The sequence below is a fragment of the Spinacia oleracea genome, chromosome 6 (assembly GCF_020520425.1).
Source record: "Spinacia oleracea cultivar Varoflay chromosome 6, BTI_SOV_V1, whole genome shotgun sequence".
Lineage (NCBI taxonomy): Eukaryota > Viridiplantae > Streptophyta > Magnoliopsida > Caryophyllales > Amaranthaceae > Spinacia > Spinacia oleracea.
Genome location: NC_079492.1, coordinates 89965082 through 89983800, shown reverse-complemented (window position 1 = coordinate 89983800; position 18719 = coordinate 89965082). Strand labels below are relative to the sequence as shown.

The following is an 18719-nucleotide window of genomic DNA, read 5'->3' as shown; positions in this document are numbered from 1 at the left end:
AGAAATAGGAAAACAAGGAACAAATGAAAGGAATTTACGATTCCGTTTCTACCTATAAGTTTATGTTTAAAGAGAAGTGTCCTAGCAATCAAACTTCCTTGGTATCATATACCGCTTGAGGTTCTGACTTCGGTAATAAATCAAACAATGGAAGCTAGGCTACACTAATGGCCTACAAGTGGGAAATGAAGCATGGCATTGCTACATTAGTTGTAGGGTCATCTAGTTTGTTTTAAGTCCTTTCAGGGGTGGAACTTAATGGCTATTTTGTTCCATAATCAGCATACCTAAATTTTTGTTTCCAAACACAGAAAGACTCACATCCAAGAAAGACAAAAACAATGTTTGTTTGTTATTTGAATGAAATGGTCATTTACGGGTTCAGTCAATATGCTTGATTAAAACAAACAACTCTTTCACAATAAGAACTTTACTAGGTTCAAATCAAACCCTTGATTTGAGTTCCACTAATCTTTGGCATTGTTGCTTAGACCATATCAACAAGTTAACATTCTAAAGCTTTATTTTGATGGACTTTTGAAAGTTGATTGATTTCTAGATCATTCAAGACAAGCTAGTCTTATTTGTTGAAAGTAACAAAAGAGATGAACTATTGTTAGAACGCCTAGACAATAGAGTTCAAAACTAAAGAAAGATTTTATGACTTTATTATATCACCTGGATTTGAGTGAATATTGGTTTATTTACTCAATGTGATATAAGTTTGAATCTGTTTGGCTAGTTCAAAGATTCAAAAGTATAAAATCCACTTGGAAAGAAATCATAAAGATCTAGGTAAGATCATGACGATGATTACTTTAAATGATCATCAATGATTGTGTGTTGTAATTTCACAATCTAGCTCCATAAGATATGGCATATCTACGTTGGAATGATCGAAGTCAATTGGTACTTGATTCGATCAATGATGAATCATAAAGACTTTTCCTATAATTTCTAAACAAAATGCTCAACTACCACCAAACTTAACCAAATTCGTCAAAGCTATTGAAAAGTAATTTCAGAATATTTTTTCAATAATTATATATATCTATATATATATATATATATATATATACTATATATATATATATATATATAGATATATATATCTAAAGAGTTGCTAAACTCAGTGGGAGCTTAGTGTTTGTTATTCGACAAACTAAGGCCCAAACATAGATATATGTTTAATTGTGATTTGTTCAAATGAGACACAAAGGTATTGTTTCTACCACGAATTTTTGAGAACATAATGTTTGTTTGCTTGAAATAATGTCCTTTTGGAGATTCATTTCCAAAATGACAAGTGGGAGAAAATAGACCACGAAAATCTTCGAGGCGAACAACAAACATAAACGGACATTCCGGAGGATTTTCGAAGTTCTTCAGAAAACCCAAACACCTATTCTTTCAGGACTTTAGAAGTGGCTTTAAAGAATAGACATCTCTTAGAAGACTTTACAAGTTCTTCAAGGAGAATAGAATATTCAAAGGACTTTCAAGTGTCTGTTGATATTCTATTGTTTGATGTTCTATACCCAAGTAGGCATAGAGTTCAAGTCACTGAAACATGAGATTCTTCTATTAGATAGTGAAGAAACATAGAGTTCGGATCACTGAAACTATGCGATTCTTCTATTAGATAGCGAAGAAACCCACAACTTGCAGTCAAACTGTTATCATGTAGATTAATGAGTTTGTGACTTGTAAGAAAGCTATGACGAAACCTAGATTCCCTAAAATGGTTAGAGGCCATATATAGACTTAATGTTTAATTGGTTAAAGGCCATAAAACATACTCAATGTTTTGATGACAAAATTGAAATTTTGTTGATTTGCAAGAATGATTTACATCTATTGGTTGCAAATTGGTTTTAAAGATAAAAACCATCAAACATGGAATTGTGTTCACAACACAAAGCTAGATTAGTTGCTAAAGGTTACAAGCAAATTCACGATGTGGATTGTGTTGAAACCTCATGCATAATCATAATGCTCAAGTCTATAATTTAAGCAATGATTGCATATTGGTAAATATAGCAATTGGATGACAAAACATCTTCCTCAATCAAATGTTGGAAGAAACTATGTACATGGCATGTCATAGGATTTGTGGATTCAAATAAATGCTTAAAAAAGGAAAGCTAGCTTATGAAATCTAAGTACATATTTAAGCAAGCAATTGGGAATTGGAATTGTATTTTAGTGAAGCTAATAATTATTTTAGTTTCATAGAATGTACATGATTCTTATAGATATATAAGAAGTTTAGCGGGAGTACATAAAACTTAATTGGTCCTATGTGTATCATAGACATATCTCTGTATTATGAAATAACATTCAAATGCTAATGACTTAGATTTAAAATTATTCATCAATGATGGACCAAGGCGAAACTTAGTACATAATGGGAATTAAGATCTATTTACAAAGATCTTATAATCACTACTACAAAAATGGGCAAAGAGACCCTTAATAAAAGATCTGTTGGTCGACATAACGGGTCTCTTTAATATAATAGATCTAATATTATAGGTAACGACTCTCTTATGTGTCAAATGGCCCACTTAAAATTAGAGGGAAAAATACAAGAGACCGGTTATCTAATTTAACGGGTCTCTAGTATATAAAAATGGTCATTTCCTTCATGAAAAATAAAATAAGAAAAACAAGAGACCCTTTATTTAAGTTAACGGGTCTCTTATGCATCAAGGACCCACCAATCTCTTGTTAAAAATAATGTAATAACAAAGACCCGTCATTTAACCTAACGGGTCTCTATTTTCATTCTTTTGTCTTAGCGCCAAACTTTTGCCAAACTCAATTTGGCAATTTTAACCTAGCTATTGTTCTTTGCCTCTTTCTTCTTCCCTGGACATACAAGGGCGACATAACCATTGGCGAACTCACCAGTCACCATCACCGACGAATCTACCACCGGAGAACTACGTTACGATAGACGAATTCACTACCACCGGAGACCGTACTATCATGGCTAGCGAACTACACATTTAGGTTTTTTTTCTCATCACTCTCTTTTTCCCTTCAATTTTTTGTTTCAAATTTCTGAATTTCGTGTGGTTTATTCGATTTTCGAATTGAATTTGTAATTTCTGCTACAAGTTAGGGTTTTTTCTGAATATTTCAACTCCATTTTCAACCACGAAGCTTGGTTTTTTCCCCTGAATTTCTAAAGTTTCAATTGATGCGATTTTGTGCGTAAATGTTATGTAAATAAAACTTTGGGGGTTAGGTTTTCCAGTTTTATGGGGAAAGTATGATTTTTTCAAGAGCACACTCGTCTTCTTAGCTGATGTTGACAGTGGTAAACTTTTAAGAATTTTATCATTCAGAATAGTTGGCAGGTTGCTGATCAAATATTGGTTAGAATGGATGAGAGTTTGTGTGTAAATGTTCAGGAATGTTTTTTTTAGTAGATTTGATTTGTTGGTAGAGTTTATTGACGCCATTGTGCACAACTAAGAGATTGAACCAGAAATTTGGCTAAGTTATATTATGAGAGAAATATGTAGGTAATACAAAAGGTGCAAATAATTATTATGATCAAACTGTTCATCTTTAACTATCATCTTTAACTATGATGCAAATGAATGATGTCCTTATTTTTCATATAATCAGAGTCCTGCTCAAAAGTTAGTGGTACTTTCCTTCACAACCAGTAGTGTACTGGGGAATTCTGAAGTTACTGAAGGTATGCTTGTGATATTAATTGGTTTTATTGGAATAATTTTGTGCTATATCATGAAGAAGGCATGAAGAAGCTGGAAATGCCAGTCATCTTTTGCCTTGTTATTTCTCACTGTAATTATTTACATCACTAATTAGAGAAGAAACGGAAATGGTGATGGTGCTAGCCATGGGCTATGCAGAGTAAAGGGGGTAAAAAAATGTGTTTAGGCAATGGTCATGTGTTGTAGTTAATTGATTTACAGTGTTGATGGTTGTTATTCAGATTTTTTTGGGTTTGAGGCGGTTCATGTTTTTGTTGCCACATCATTGTTTGCTAATTTAACGACTCTGTGTTATTTTTTTTAACCTTTTGAGGGTGAGTGGAGGTTGCGGTTTATGTTTTTTTGTCATGCTTAATTTTGTTAGTTTTATTGTTTGATTTAAAGTCTACTAAAGTACTAATTCCTTATTGCTACTGGTTCTACAAATGCTGGATTTGTACCCAGCTTGAATCAAACGGAACTGTTTTGTTGTATCCTATAATGGTCAAATGCTGGATGATTTTGTTTCCAATTCCCTAACCTCTTTTACCAGGAAGTGTATTCTTGTTTCATGCCATCTTGTTGAAATGTGTTTGTTAGCTTTGTAGTTTTGACCTCTAAAAGAGCCTTGCTATTTGTTTTTAGTGATCATGTGCAGCTTCATAAAAATGTTCAAGAATACAAAAAATAAAATTTTGGTTTTTCTTGGAAATGTTAAATCGAGTTGCTAAACTGAAGTGTATGCAAACACCTAGTTACCTCCCTGTATTTTGATGTGAGGTTGATTACAAATATTTGAAATTACTTCAGTTTTAGAAATGTAGTTTTGGTGTCATGTGATCATGTCTCTGGTTATTCCTACTGAGCATATCGTCCTGAGTTAATGCAGCTTGAAGAGAATAAAGTGGAGAGTATATAGAAGGCAGCAACTGAAAAGTTGCTTCAGGAAACGATTGAAAAGCACCAGACAGAGCTCGCAGGTCAAAAGGAATATTATACCAATGCTTTGAATGCAGCAAAGGAATCTGAAGCTTTAGCAGAGGCACGGGCCAATAATGAAGCCCGAGCTAAGTTGGAGGGATGTCTAACGGAATCCGTGGAACGTGAAACAATGCTTGTCCAAACGATCGAGGAATTAAGACAGACATTAAGCAGTCAGGAGCAGCAGGTTATTTCTTAACATCATTATTAAGTTTTCATCTACAAGATGATAATTATTGTCTTTGCCATTTGATATTGTTTGAAGATAATATGTTTGTTTTTTCCTTGTTATATCGTTTAGGCAACCATGAAGGAGGACATGTTACGCAGAGATATTGAGGACCTTCAGAAACGTTACCAGGTGTGCTATGATTTATTTTTTACACTTTTTCTTGCTCATGTTAGTGTCGTTTACTGGCCTAATTGGAATGTCTGATAATATTGTCTGATTGTTCTTAGGAAAAGTGAGCGCCGATGTGAGGAACTTGTTTCACAACTGCCTGAACACTTCAATCTCGGCTTCAGGTTTCTATTCATCTTCTACATTTGTACAAAAATTTATTGAGCTTTTTCTTATGAAGCTTGTTGTACAGGAAGTAGAAGCCAAAGCTGCTTCTGCAGAGGAAAGACAGCTATCAATAAATGAGCGTTTATCTCAAACTCTTTCCCGGATCAATGTTCTTGAAGCTCAGGTAACGTTCCTATATATTACTATAATAAAAAAAATATGCGTAGCCTTTTGCTTATCATGAATAGAAAATGGTGGCTTATGCTATTAAAACTTGTAGATTTCGTGGCTCAGAGGTGACCAGACACAGCTAAATAGGTCTCTTGAAAAAGAAAGACAGAGCGCAGCTAAAAATTGGCGAGAGTACCTTGCAGCGAAGGAAATAGCTGATACTCACGAAGGTCGTGCAAAATAGCTTGAAGAAAAGATCAAGGAGCTTAAGAGAAAACACAAAAATGAGTTGCAAGAATCCCTTGCCCACAGTGAACTTCTACAGCAGGTTTACTTCTGGTTATGATTAGCATGTACTCTCATTGCATCTTTAGTGGTGTTGATCACAATCAGTTGTGTTGATGTGTTTATGGATTATAATAGGAGTTCGATCGGGAAAAGACATCTAGATTAGATTTGGAAAAGGCTGCCCATGTACAGTCTTCATCCGTGTCATATCACAATCCAACATTGAAGAACAAATCGACACATGAAAATGGTATTATGCTTTTATTTATCCGTAAAATAGTGTCCGGTATTATTTGTTTTCTAACATTGATTATTTCTGCAAGGAAGTTGACACGTAAACTTTCAAGCGCTAGCAGTGTGGGCAACATGGTAGAAAGCTTCTTCTTGTAAGCTTCTCTAGACTCTTCTTCCTCTTTCCTAGAACGGATAAATTCTGGAGAGTCTACCATGAATCCTTATTACCTGAAGAGCATGACGCCAAGTGCCTTTGAACCTTCCCTTCGACAAAAGGAGGGAGAACTTGCATGTTATATGTCTCGCCTGGTATGAGTTCTACGAACCAGCATTTTTTAGTTTTGTACTATTTTCCTTTTTTCCCTCCCATTTAGTGTTGCAGATATCATCTTAATATGCTTGGGTTATTAGATCTTGAATCATGTCTTTTGGGCTCCTCATACAGTCACAATAATGCCACATTATCTTGTTTTATACAGTACGATTTCACTGGGAGGTATAATTTAGTAAAGTTCATCAAGGAAGTTCAAGCACAAGGGTTATACATTTGCCTCAGGATTGGCCCCTACATCGAAAGTGAATAGAGTTATGGGTCTGTATATACTATTTACACATCTTGCATTAGCAAACTGAGAAATTCTGTGTTTTTTCGGGCTAGAAATGGATGCATTGTTGTGATGTTGCAGGGGATTTCCATTTTGACTGCATGACATCCCTGGAATTTCTTACAGAACAGACAATGAGCCGTTCAAGGTACTTCCGAGTGCTGATGCTGCTTGTTTTCAGTCTGAAAAAACTATTTTGATCAGTTGTCATTGGTATTTTTCACTTACAATCTGTTAATTATCCTGTCTGTAGTTCTATATGCAAAATTTTACTATGAAAATAGTGAACCTTATGAAATCAGAGAGTTTATATGCTTAACAAGGCGGCCCAATAATACTGTCACATGTAATGCGTTAAACTAGCATTTCTGATGATGAGTTTTTGTCTAAAGTTACCTGTAAATTTACAGAATATAAATCTTTAAATAGATTGAAAATGAATATCAAAATGTTGAAGGAGATTTTGGCAATAAAGGGTGTTCTTATGTACGCTGGCGTATGGATGTTGGACTTCGGACTGGTGTTCCTTGGGTGATGTGTAAGCAAACCGATGCTCCTGAAGTCCTGATCCCGTGGTTAGTGTTTTTCATTGTCAATAATTCTTGTCATTTATCCTTGTAACGAAGAGAAGAATTTGATTGTCTTGTTCATGTTTTGAATTAGCTTGATCATTTTAGAACGAATTTTTACTTAACAGATCAATACGTGCAATGGGGTGAAATGTGGGGAGACATTTACACGACCTAACTCTCCAAACAAACCATCAACATGGACAGAAATCTGGACATCTTTGTATGTGTAAATTGTGAAACTCGATTAGTTATTTTGCTTCTTCTTTTTGTTAGAAAAAGGTATACTTGTGATAAAATTTCTTATTAACTACATAAACTAACTGTCACTGAAAGCCTGCTCAGTAGTTTCCACAAATTTTATTTTACACTTGAGGTAGAGATGTTGGCTTATGCTAATATTCTGAATTTTGTTTCGTTTTAAAATTCTGATTCCAATTTTTGTTCTGACTTTAGGAATTTCTTTTCCTGCTTGCTCTATATGTGGATTACCATTTGGCTTTATGGTACATGCTGGAATTTTTAGGTAGGTCTTGTAATCTCTGGTTTTAATTAGCGTGTAAGCTGAATGAGTGTAAGTTTGGACGAATAAGCTGTTTATGAGATCATGAGCATCAAATGAGTGTCGGTTCTCTATTTGTTGTGTGTGTTACTCCCTCTTTTTCTTTTTTTTCCGTTTCTTTTTCTAAACTTGGAACATATGATAATTTGCCTACCTATATTCCTATACCTACAAAAACTTGTCAAGTGTTTTGGAGGTTATCATTTTCTTAATGTTTTCTTTTAAACTGTGTTCTTTGTATCACCGCCTGTGTGTACATATCGCCTTTCGGTAACGGACATTCTATTTTAAGTTATTGTTAGAGGCTCGGAGCTTAGGCATTCATGCATTATTAAACAAGAGTCTAGCTCGAGTGACATATAACATTTTGATGCTTTTTTTGCATCAGTCAAGATACTTAATTGGATTTGTAATTGCGGCTAAGCCTGGAATTACTACGTCTTAGAAGTTTTCGTTCAAAATTAAGTTGGTCATCACATCTGTCTGGTACAATTTGGCGATTTCTTCTTGTAGTGCTATATATACTAGCACAACAACCTGCATTTCCAGTAGATTTGCAGAAGAAGTTCTACCATGGGGTTTGCAAGCAATATCTTTGGCCTCTCTTTCATTACATGTTGCCTATGTCCCCTGATCACGGGTTCCATTTTGAGTGAGGGCCTTTGGCAAGCCTATGTTTCAACAAACAAGAAGTTTGCCGACAAGGTCTGATATATTTAACCTTGAGGATGACCTTGTTTCGGTTCATGAATACCATCTGATACTGCTACAACTTTTTTGGTCTTCTGATTGCACCTTTTCACTTATTCAAGTTTCTAATTTTCCTCAGGCAAATCATGCCAGTGCATCAGAAGCTCACAACTGCATGACAATACTTAATATGGTGTTCGCTCCTGTTTCCTTGCAAATGTAAGATGCAACAAAGGGGTGTATGGATATCGATTCAGATTAGGTAATTCTTCCTCAATGTATTTGCCAACTCGAGGAGTATAAAGAATGTCCTATGTTTGGACATTGTTTGAATATGACAGGAGTATTAAACATGTTATATTTGCACTTGCTTCAGGGTTGCTCGAATGCTAGTTGATGATATTGTAAGGTTACCAATTGTTGCAGTGCTTGAAGGATTCAAACTGCAGAAACAACCCCATGGAAACAAGTCAATATTAGATTGTACATTTGATGCCTTTCCTCAAGCTTTGTGTGGGGCCCTGTTGGCTGAAGTATTTTTCACTACCATAGAGTTTCGAGGCTGGTCAGTTCTTGTATTAGATTACAGACTTGCAGAAATTTTATTCTGTGGTAATTGTATGAATAATTTTGGAATTACCAAATTGTTTAAATATATGCTGATTTTTTTTAGGCCGTAAATGGTCTGTTTATGCTGATTTTTTTTTAATTAAAATTGATGAAAAAGACCCGTTAGGTATAAAAAGGGCTCTCTCGAGTATATAATAAAAAATAGTAAAATATTCAAAGAGACCCCCTATCTAACATATGGGGTCTGAAATTGTTAATTATAAAAATGTTAAAAAATTCAAAGAGACCCCATATCTTACATATGGGGTCTGAGCTTATTCTAAAATAAATTAATAAAAGGTTCAAAGAGAACCCTTTTCTTATATATGGGGTCTTAATTTGTTAAATTAAAAATATTAAAAAACTCAAAGAGACCCCATATCTTACATATGAGGTCTGAATATTTTTAACAAAAAGATCTCACATCTTACATATGGGGTCTCTTTTCCATCTAAAATGTTTTCTGCCAACTTTACGTAAGAGACCCCTTTCCTTATATGAAGGGTCTCTAACTTTTAACAAACAGACCCCCTTTCTAAGAGGGGGTCTCTTTTAGAGGAGGTCTCTTTGCCATTTTGGACGGGTCTCATATGCCATTTTGGACGGGTCTCTTTGCCCATTTTTTAAGTAGTGAATATTGTTTTAGATTAAGTAATGGCATTTACTAAATCAAACACGAAATACTCCATTGGAGATATTCGACCCATATGAATAAATCTAAGTAAAGAATGTTTTAACTATGTATAAGCATTTACTAAGTTAAACATAAAAGGATCTAAATGAGATTCTTCCGATATTATATGTCAAAGAATTTAGCTGGATTCAGTATCTACTGAAATTGAATGAGCTAAAGTTACATGAATAGAATTCAATTGGGAATTATTCTGCAAAAGAATTTATCATGTATAACATAATATGAGGATCGCCAAAAACTTATCGTATGACTTTAGGCATGACAAACATATACCAATCTCTATTGGTCTAAGTAAAGATCAAGTAGATTGAGATCAAGAAGAACTTATGGTACTTGAAAAGGTACATAGGAATAGTTCTTGATTAAAGGAAATAAAGATATTATAAATATTGATGATACACGCATAAACACTGGTAAAGGATCAAGCAAGATCCCTTTGGAGTTAACCATTGGCAAGAACTAGCTATATGCATCGTGGTTTGAAATGGCAACATGGATTGGAGACCATGAGTTGTTGCGTGGGAAATTAAAATATTAATTTCTATGTTCTATGATACAGTTGGAAAGTCTTCCACATATCCGTCAACTGCTTGGATAAGAAAATCCAAACAAAGCATCACTAGCAACCTATACAGTTGAAGTAAAAGTAATTGTTGCCTAAGAAGCAATGAAACAGAGTTGTTTATGTTAAAGAGTTCTTCATTGAACTTTGGTAGATCACATGTCTGCTGGCTTGATGGTTCTTCATTGAAAAATGCGTAGAACCACTCTTGAAGCAAGAAAGAATAGATCACAAAATAAACATACTCAAAAGATCTGATCATCCTATCTCAAAAGTCATTCGATGAAAACGATATTAAGATTGGCAAAGCATGATAACTAAACCTATGCAACAAGTGAGAAGCAACACTCACATTGTAGCACTGGAAATCAAGCATAGCTTTGAATTCCATGAACTGTTTTAAAGATGGGTTTGAGGCCCATGGTTGTAAAACATTAGGGTTGAACATTTATCATATATGAAATGTATTTTCATATTCCATTTAATCTTGGTTTAGTATTAAATGATGAGTCCCTTCAATTTGACGATATATTCAAGATAGACTGTCAGGACCAGTCATGTGACTAAGAAATGTCTATCAAGTGAACTTGAATGTCAAAAGTTGAAAATGGTCCCTGGTCGGAGTTTTCTATAAAGATGGACGCATAGAAAACGCTAGACGACTAGAATGCAAGATGACTAGTACTTCTATTTCTTGAACTATGTGGACATGGCAATGTCGCAATCATTTTCATAGATATGTACTTTGAGAAGACTAGTATCGGACAGACCTATGAAACTTTACTGTAAGAGATGAAAATCTGTCATAAGTAAATTTCATTAAAATTATTAGACACTAATCCTCAATACCTGAGTGATTTGAGATTACTTGTTTGAGAACTGCTTCCTTTGACGTTGTCTATCGTCGCACCGTAAAAGGAGGCTATAACGGCAACGCTCGGGTAATCACCTATCAAACGAAGTCTAATCTCACGATCGCAAGATTGGGATTGTCCTCCCATAAATCGGGATGAGATGTTGAAAGTTGTACAAGGCCACTCGGAGAGCTAGAAACTGTAAAATGCATGGTCGTGCTCAGATGAATCATAGGCTATGATTATCTGTTTATTTGATGAGTTGAACTCTGAAACCGAGAAATACCTCCGGACATAATAAGGATGACAACTCTTACCTTATGTTCATGAGCAAGCATCAAGCGACAAAGGAATTAGGCAATGCACACTTGTCCCTAAGGACAGACTGAAAGAAATAATGCCCTTGGTCCAAGTATGCATTCAATGCTAAGTCTAATAAATGCGGTCTAGTATTAATTATACAAGTTAATAATTCAGTGAGATCAAGTGAACTGTATGCCTAGCTAGAGGCCGCTGCAGTTCAAGTGGAATTCATAATATTAATCCACAGCTTACTCTTGACTGAACCCGTAGGGTCACACAAATAGTACGTGAACGGATCAAGTATTTAATTGAATTAAATACTCCATTTATGGATATTCGAAATCGACGGATCTCGGTTCCAGTAGGAGTTGAAATCGTCAAAGGCAGATTATGAATACTCCGGAAACGATGATATTGCCGGTAACGGAAATATGGATCGTATCGGAAATATAAATATTATCCAAGTCATAGATGTTGCCGGAAACGGAAACATGGTACGTATCGGAAAATATTATCGGAAATGGAAATATTGCCGGAATCGGAAATATTGCCGGAAACGGAAATATTGTCAGAATCGGAAATATTATCGGAATCGGAAAATAATTCCGGAATTAGAAATATTAAATATTTGTTCGAAACGGAAATTAATTCCGGAATCGGAAATATTAATTATTGTTCGAATCGGAAATGAATTCCGGAATCGAAAAATTAATCGGAAGCGCGTCGTACGAAATAAACATCGGACGAGCTTGCTAGACACAAGGCCCAACACGAAGCCAGGCCTGCGCCTAGCAAGCCCATGCGCGCAAGGCAACACAGCAAGCCAACGCACGCAGGCCCAGCCAAGCAGCACGCAAGGCCAGGCCCAACGCGCGAGGCAGCTGGCGCGCCCAAGGCAATGGGCTGCGCAGCGCTGTGGGTCGAGTTGCTCCATGCGCGCGAGCGTCCAACGCCCCTCGTGGGCTGTGCGTGCGTGTGTGCGTAGAGTTCGTGCATACGTAGAATCATTAAGCAATTAGGATTTGATTAAAGATTAAATTTCCTAAAGTTACTAGAGTTAGTTGTTTAATTAAACAATAACTTATTAGTTTTAGTTAATGTCTAATTCTACTAGGATTAGATTAATTGAAACGTAGCTAGTAGACTTCTAATTCCATTATTCCAACCCTATAAATATGTGATGGAATTCACAATTTATAAACATATAATTCAAGTATTCACATAAGTTTTATGGATTAAAACTAACGTTAATTTGCCACAAATTATTCGAATAACTTAAAACCTTAGGTGCAATTCTAGTTAATTAAATCTAAGGCGGATCTGAACGTGCTGTGGACTATCTACGGAGGGACAACACTTGGAGTCCTAAACTTGTTCTTGTTCAGTTCGGGAGCAGCTAGGGAAGGCACGCTTCATAAGTATGTATCCTAAATTATGCTAATTGTTATTTGGCAATTAATTTGTATTCCTGGCTTTATGGTTTTTCCGCATGAAATATATATGATTTATATGTATCATAACCTAACAAAGGCGATCTTGATGCCCCATGTCTTGACCTTGTGTTTCGAAATGCAAGTTTACTATGGGAACCCCTTTTGAAAGAGGCGGCAATGGCTGTCTTTGAGTTACCGGAGTTCGATTTGTTGGAATAAACTCCCAATTCCTTCGACCCATATTTTTCCTTGGGCCCACAGCTATCGGAGTATAAGGACCCTTCGCCTTGCTGAATTTCTGCGGATGAGGTGGAGATGAAAATGGCTGGCCTTGTTAGTTCAATGAGTTGAGGGTGGTCAGACCGCTCCTTAGTTCCTCTAAAGTCGCCGGTCGAATCCGAGTTATAGTGCATGCATTCATCGGAGATGTTGGAAATAGGTTTAGGGTTCGTGGAGGTTTCATCCCCCAAGGATCTTCTGGTAATTTCTCCGGTATATTCACCGGTATTTGACAATAATCCTTCCTTTTCCTGAGCTGAAACGGCCGCCGTTGATAAGTGGTTATCTGAGTTTCTGATGACTCCATGCATGATATTTTTTGCGGAGGATTGGGATCCATAGGGACAGATACAGTAGAAGATGAAGAAGGATTGTGAGCAGAGGAGAGAGAAGAAGTAGAAGAAGAAGTAAGAGAAGGAGAGAGAGTGGAGATGAAAGCAGTGTCTATTGAAGAATTTAAAGGCACCTTAGAGGAAGTTGTAGGGTTTAAAGAACAAACACCCAATCATGGAGAGGCCATTTTCTCCGAAACTTGTGCCACGTGTGATAAAAAACCTTCCCCCTTCTCGCTGCAGTTCCTTGTTGAGGTAGACAAAAAAAATTCTTCATTATTGTGCTGTTGTTCAATCTGAGAGGTTGGTTCTGAAGTGTGTTGTGATTGGGTAGAATCCGAAAGCAAGGTTCCTTTCCCATGCGATGGAGCATTAACCGAAAAATGTCTTGAGCCATTAAAGCCCGTATTTTTATTTCTTCCATATTCATTATTACGCGAGTTGTTCAAAATTTCTCTACTAAATCTTCCTCTAGAATTATCTACTCTTTGTCTATTGTTGTTGGAAGTTCTCTTATTGACCACCAAGGTCCTTGGGCCATAATTTTGATTATCTATTTGATTTTCTGCACTTTCATTATTATCATTGCTTGTATAAAAATTGGGCACTCTAATTGGACTTTGATCTCCACTTCTCCCTATTTCGATTCCACTAATCTCTTTAGATCCTTCTGAATGTGAAGGTGGTTTTGTGAGGGGGTCGAAAAAGCGCGAGGCTAATGCGTGACCTTGTCCCTCGTGGGTGTGACGATTCTTTTTATTCAATCAAGTGTAATTGGATTTCCTGTGAGTATACACCCAATTGACTAGTAATATAGGAGTCGTCATTCAGTTTTTAACGACAATGAGAAAAACTAACAAAACCCGGTTATCGTGACATAAAGGGAGTGCAATTATGTTTGACCACGACGGCCGTAGGTTCCCTTGTGATCCCTGGTGTGGGGATCTCTCAATATACACCCGCAAGGTAGAGATTGAGGGTTCGGGGGACTGTAACTACCGAGAGGAGTAATTCGCTCGTCGATAACTCCAGAGGCAGGATATCCTTACTAGCTCAGCATAAATAATTGAAGGGACATGCGTTAACTATTAAACTAATCGGAGTTGATTTTAGCAATATGCAACATATAATACTAATTCGATCGTGATTATCTGATTTAAATAGCATTAAGGGACCTAGCATGATAATCCGATTTCCCAAAAATATTACATTCGTTAGGCGTGATAGAACAATCATATTAGGTTAGTTTAACAGTTCATAAAAAGGGCGAGGAAAGCAGTTAAATCATCGAAAAGGAACACATTACGACGCACCCTTGAGAGGTGCGTCACGGTTCTCAGAAAACTAACCACTTTGACTTTGCTATTTCTCCTTTTTATTTAACGAATCTCGACTATGGGACAGGATACGTTCTGTTCGATTTTTGGATCGATTGCGACAGAACGCATGAACAGTTTCGCAGCGAGAGGCTTAGGCTAAGGGGTTTAGAGTCAATACTCAGAATATATTATGTGTTGTTGTCCTTTCACGTCGAAACTAAGGGCCTATTTATAGGGAAGAGTTCGTGGAAAGATAGAATTACAGAGTTCTAATCCGCAAAGAATTAGGAAAAAACACGTCCCAGGTAATTTCGGCGCCCAGCTCTGGGCGTCAAAGATTTCGGCGCCCAGGGCTGGGCGTTGAAAATAGAGATCCATGCAATTTCAGCAGCCAGGGCTGGGCGTCAAAGATTTCGGCGCCCAGCTCTGGGCGTTGAAAGTGATGTCTGGGCCGAATTCTTTGTTAGATTCGGATTCCTGAAATCCGTAGAGTTTGAGATTAATTCGAGTCTTTTAGCGCGTATCAATTTTGTGACGGAATGCGTCTGGGCCCGTTACGAACTCTAGGCTCGTTAGGATTTCAATTAATACGTAACTCTTATTTCCGAATCATATTAGGAATAGGATTCTCGCAGTTTTCTATCTCATTTAGGATTTATGCTGGAATGCAACACCTAATTCTGACAGGTTTCTATCTTTTATGATTTTGCCACTTTTAGAAACTACTTTTTACGGCAGTTACTATTTTTAGCAGGTTTCCATAAATAGCTGGTTTCGGGTGAAATGAAAAGGGGAATTGAGATTCGTTTATTTTATAGGAGATGCGTTGTCAAGTGGAGTTTTTATGCTTTCATCATCGAACCTTTCCCTTGCGGGAATGGGGACAAAAGTAGGTGTCTACAGTTAGCCCCAACTTTGACTGAGTCTTGGAGTAAGACGATGGTTAAAGTATTAGACGGAGTGCGTCACACAAGCCATGGTGTATGTGACCTGTTTTGCGAGGGTCTCACGAGCCCCCGAGTGATAACATTTGACTTAAGGGTCATCACTTGAAGTGTCGACATATCCCTCACGTGTCATTGGGATTTGTCAACTGATAGTATAGAAACTTCCTCACTTTGTCATTGGAAGGATCTAAAGATGCGTAGAAACTCCCTCACTTTGTCATTGGGAGTAATTACAGATGTTTTCGAAATTAAAGCTGTAAAGTGTAATTGGGCCTGGCCAAGCCCAATCACGAGGTAAAACGTTTTTAAAGATTCTTATTTTCAGGGCTAGCTAAACGAGAAAACCCCCTTGTTTTTATAGGACGTAAAACAAAGGAAAATCCAACAAACCAATCCTTTAATTTTTGGAAAAAAGGAAAACCAATAAAAGTTATCGCTGCAGCGACTAAGGACCTGCGCTGTTAGTGACGCAGACCCCGCCCGCTGAAGGTGGGCGAGCCTGTCCGCTGAGGGTGGACCCCCCGTCCGATAGAAGTGGACGAATCTGTTTGATGTTTTTGAAAATAAGGACCTACGCGGTTTGTGACGTAGACCCCGCCGGCTGAAGATGGCGAGCCTGTTTGTAACACACCCAAAATTTGGACCTTTTATATAATCAAAAACCCTGTTTTTATATCATAAAACAATCGTCCAAACCTTGGGAGTGTCACTGCTACATTTATTCTCCATAGAAAATAAATGCAAAGCAACAAAACAATTTAGAATCATTAAAGTCAAAATTAACTAAGTGGTCTAAAAGGTGCCCCATAAAAACTACAACCAATTCCCATAAAATGAATAACAAAAACCAACTTAAACTTAAACTGAAATAGAAATTGTCTCTTGACTAGGTGGTTATTCTAAGCGTCTCCTCACTCGTAGCCAAGTACCTTTACCAACCTGCAAAAATAAATAGAAAAGAGACAAGAGAGACGAACTCCCAAAAATCAGATAAACTGAGTAATTCCAACTCCATCCCGTAAAATAAATAATTTTAGTTTGAAAACATTTTGAGTACATAAAATAGACAATTAAACAACAAGTACCAATTTAATAACTCCATTATTAAACTTATCACATAAAGATCAATATTAATTAAGTGAGGGAAAAAGAACGCTAAGGGTCGCGCGTAACCCTTGAGAATGGCCAAAGTAAGATGAGTACAGAATGTCCCTAGTGTGCACACCCCTCACTAATTGACTATGGGTCTCCGCGACCGCGCACCAATAGAATTAGGAGGAAGACTAAGCAGAAGGTTTAATACAGAATAATAGAAACCTACTAGAAGCCTACCGGGTCTCCACTAAAGTGCACCGATAGAACAACATCTAGAAGGGCAACCTGTTCCTTACCCTTACGGGCTTTTCCCTCGGAGATTACACTTTACGTAATTAATATTTTAATAAGGCCAAAACACATAATACAAGAGAATTATTACCGATATCGCAGTCCAACATTATCACTTCGTTCGACCAAAATAGACTACATGCTAATACAATTCTCAACAATAACGTCTATTCAAATTTGTCCAAGCGACGAACTATATTAAGGGATTAATATGTTGCAGCAGCTCATCACGACCATCAATGCATACCAATAACATATGTCTGAGTTAACTAATACAATGCATTCTGTAAAACATGACCACTAACCCATTTTTTTATTAACGTATTTATGGTTTTTTTTTTAAATTACACTTATAATAATACTAGTACTATAACGCATGTCCATAAATTTTAATCGTATAGTTTATATAAACAATAATTAGTCTTCCTAGCACATAATAGCACGTAGATATATCCAAAATATTTTCCTGACGGGATATAAGGATGATGGACATCGAAAATTACCTTTAAGGTGTGTACTCCGTACTAAGAATATGCTTGAGTGAGCCCTATGTAGCATTCGTCTACAAGAATCCTATCAAGAAATCCTAAATTAGTACGCGACTATTACTCAAAACAACAATTCGATTTAACAGTAACGTTCCTATCTTGCTCATACAGTCCGATTGCCAATTCCAATTCGAAAACGACAACCCCACTTAATCTTTAAACAATATCTTTTTCTTTTTTTTCTTTTTTTTTTAAGATCAAGTACAAAAAGAGTAAATTTCAAGATGTAAAACATTTGTAAAATGAAACATGAAAGACGTAAGCAAAACTAATGATGATGGTTTACAGAGGTTAATTATTCATGGCTGCTATAGTCATATTAATTCATGATAGAAATTAAGTTGAAAGAATTATCATGATCTTACCCACAAATCAGAATTTACGATTGAAGGAGGATGGAGATGATGATGGTGCTGAGGTGATGATGAGTTGATGACGGCAAAAACTTTGAGGGAGAAAGGTTATGTGAGAGTATGCAACACAATTTTGGATATAAGAGTCTATTTATACTTTAGGTCAATATATATTAGGGTTTTAATATTCTTAATTAAGTAACTAAATAAGTACCAAAAATCAGTTTATAAATATAAATATGTTACTCAACTAAAATAAGAAAATCAATTTAAATTACTCAATTTTTTTTATCAAAATACACAAAAATTTGGGATATTACACTGTCCGCTGAGGGTGGACCCCCCGTCCGATAGAAGTGGACGAATCTGTTTGATGTTTTTGAAAATAAGGACCTACGCGGTTTGTGACGTAGACCCCGCCGGCTGAAGATGGCGAGCCTGTCCGCTGAGGGTGGACCCCCGTCCGATAGAAGTGGACGAATCTGTTTTGAAATTTTATTTTGTTTTTTTTGAAAATAAGGACCTACGTAGTTTGCGCCGTAGACCCCGCCGGCTGAAGATGGCGAGCCTATTTTAAATTTGAAGACTTTATTCTTCGAAAAACTGAGGACCTGCGCGGCTAGGGACGCAGACCCCGCCCGCTGAGGGTGGGCGAGCCCATTTTGAATTTCTTATTTTGCCTATGTAGAAGAGCTTTTGGTGATTACAACCTGTTGGTGGGTCGTAATATTTCCTGATTAGATGTGTCCTGTAAGTGGGTC

The 18719-nt window shown here is 36.6% G+C and overlaps 1 pseudogene; it reads left to right on the top strand.

Annotated features, from left to right (window-relative positions):
- Positions 1-4614: 4614 nt before the first annotated feature.
- LOC110787019 (golgin candidate 5-like) lies at positions 4615-9019 on the top strand (annotated as a pseudogene).
- Positions 9020-18719: the final 9700 nt, after the last annotated feature.